We start from the raw sequence: 2,315 nt of genomic DNA on the forward strand, positions 1-2,315 counted from the left end.
TGGAATCATGAAGAACCAGTCAGTAAAACAAAACAAAGTCAGTGAAAAGATGGTGCACAAGGCTGGTGAGATGGCTCAGTGGTCTAAAGCACCTACTCAGAACAAGCTTAGCAAAGCACGGGGACCACTGTTTAATCCCCCAGCACCACATGCCAGCCCGCCCCGCCCCCTGGTGGGCTGAGCTGGCCACACACACACACACACACACACACACACATAAATAAAAAATTAAAAAAAGCCGCAGAAGGCTATGTCCAAACTGGGTCTTTGGCAGCTTACAGGAGTTGCTAGAGTCATTATCTGGAAGGCTAAGATATCCTCTTTGCCATCACAAAACTAGTATACAACTCTGAATATATAGACTAATGTCTCCCTACCTATGGTGCTGATAGCTTCTTGTTCTTTAGATTATTTTTACCTACTGTCTGGTTATGGAAGTAAATAATTGACACTACCCTAAAATATGGATATAAAACATTTTGTGTCATAGTGTGTGTGGATGGGTACTAAAGGTTTTACTAGAAGAAAAAAGCTGATGGCAGTGTTTGGCACCCAGGCTCACTTAGTATTTTGGAAGTACTTTATGATTACATAAATATTATTATTAATTATAATAAAAATCTGACCTAGTGTAGTATAAAATTAAAAGACATTCACATCTAATCTGAGTACCTTTGTGTGGTCCCACACAGTGTGGCTTTAAGGATTTAATAAACAGAAACTGTAAAGTCATGTTTTGAAACCATGTAAGTGTAATCTGGTACACTGACTACAAGAGTAACTTAGAATTTTGTCAGGGGACAGGGACCAGGAGTTCAATCCCAGAGCCTGCTGTGCTGGCCCTGCCTGCCAGGTTGCGCTTCTACCGCAATTGAGATGGGTGCAGTGGTGCACGCCTGTAATCCCAGCACTTGGGAGGCTGTAAACAGGAGGATCACTACGGGTCTGATCTACACAGTGAGACCCTGTACACAGTGTACACCTTGTCCTAAAATACAAAAAAGAAAAAGAATTTTGTCAGTGAAATGTTGAATTCATATTTGACTATTGCTCACTGTACAAAAGATTGTAGTGTTTTTTTTTTTTTTTTTGTGGAACCAGGGGTTGAACTCAGGCCCTTGTGCTTGCCAGGGAAGCATTTATTCTACTGATTCATCTTCCTGACCCACAAGAAGATTGTAGCTTTTATCAAACATACTTCATTAATAAAGGAAATAAACACGCAAAAAATAAAGTTTTATTCTCAAGGTACTATTTTCATGGTGCGCACACATTTTATTGTATTTCAATGTAAGTTTTAAGAGAATGCAACTTTTCAAAAGGAAGGAATTACTGACATGAGGAGGACAGAAAGGGGGGGAAGAGATAGATCTATGTATGTAAACAGGATGGTTTCGACAACTCTACTGTGGATTTCAGCTGGTCTATGGAAAGGAGCAGATAATGCTGAATTTGTTTTGCCTCCATTTTTCAATGGTTTATCCTTTTTTGGTTCCTAATTTCTCTTTTTTTCTTTCTTCTTCCAGTTTTGCTTGCATGTATCTGGTAATCTGAACAACTAATTTATTTTTTAATTTAATTTTTTTTTGAACTCAGGTCCTTGCACTTGCCAGGGAAGCGTTTATTCCACTGAGCCGTCTTCCCAGCCCTCTTATTTTTTATATTTTAAAGAAAGTACAAAATAATATTAAAACAAAAATTGCAAGTGAGGCCACGGGAACCTGAATAGACACAGAGCTCAGCCCAGCGAGTGCGTGAGAGGACCCAGGGCCCACTGGATACTGAATAGACCCAGAGCCCAGGCCAGGCATGTGAGTGAGACTGCCCAGGGCCTGTGGATCTTCATTCGACCCAGAGTACAGGCCCAGTGAGGAACCCTTCAGCAGAACTCCCTGCAAAGAGGCTAGAGGCAAGACCCACCCAGCTGATTCAGGAGCAAAACATCTTCCCACAGAGACACAAAGGGTTCAGCTCTAATGGCTGCAGCAGAAAGAAGTGGAGCACAGCAACCAGATCCAAACAACACCTGGAGGAATCTGAACTTCCTAGATCCGGACCTGGTGCTAAGGTAATAACTGTATCTAAGCTCTACACCAAAGGTCAGAAGGCAGTGGTATACAAAATGACAAAGACAAGGAACAAAATGCAGTCTCAGGCCCCAAGTCCACCCAGTACAACTGCAGAAGACACTAGCACTGAGGAAACTGGAAATCACATGCCAGATATCTCTGAAATAATAGTGTTGGAAGTAAAGAAACAACTACACAAAGGTATAGAAGAAATCATATCAGAAATAATTTTGGAACTAAAAAATT

At 41.1% G+C, this 2,315-nt stretch overlaps 1 pseudogene; it reads left to right on the forward strand.

Moving 5' to 3' along the window:
- Positions 1-7: 7 nt before the first annotated feature.
- Positions 8-2,315, forward strand: part of LOC101562856 — a 9,736-nt pseudogene continuing 7,428 nt past the window's right edge.

This window comes from Octodon degus, unplaced genomic scaffold (genome assembly GCF_000260255.1).
Source record: "Octodon degus isolate 3935 unplaced genomic scaffold, OctDeg1.0 scaffold00322, whole genome shotgun sequence".
In the NCBI taxonomy this organism is placed as follows: domain Eukaryota; kingdom Metazoa; phylum Chordata; class Mammalia; order Rodentia; family Octodontidae; genus Octodon; species Octodon degus.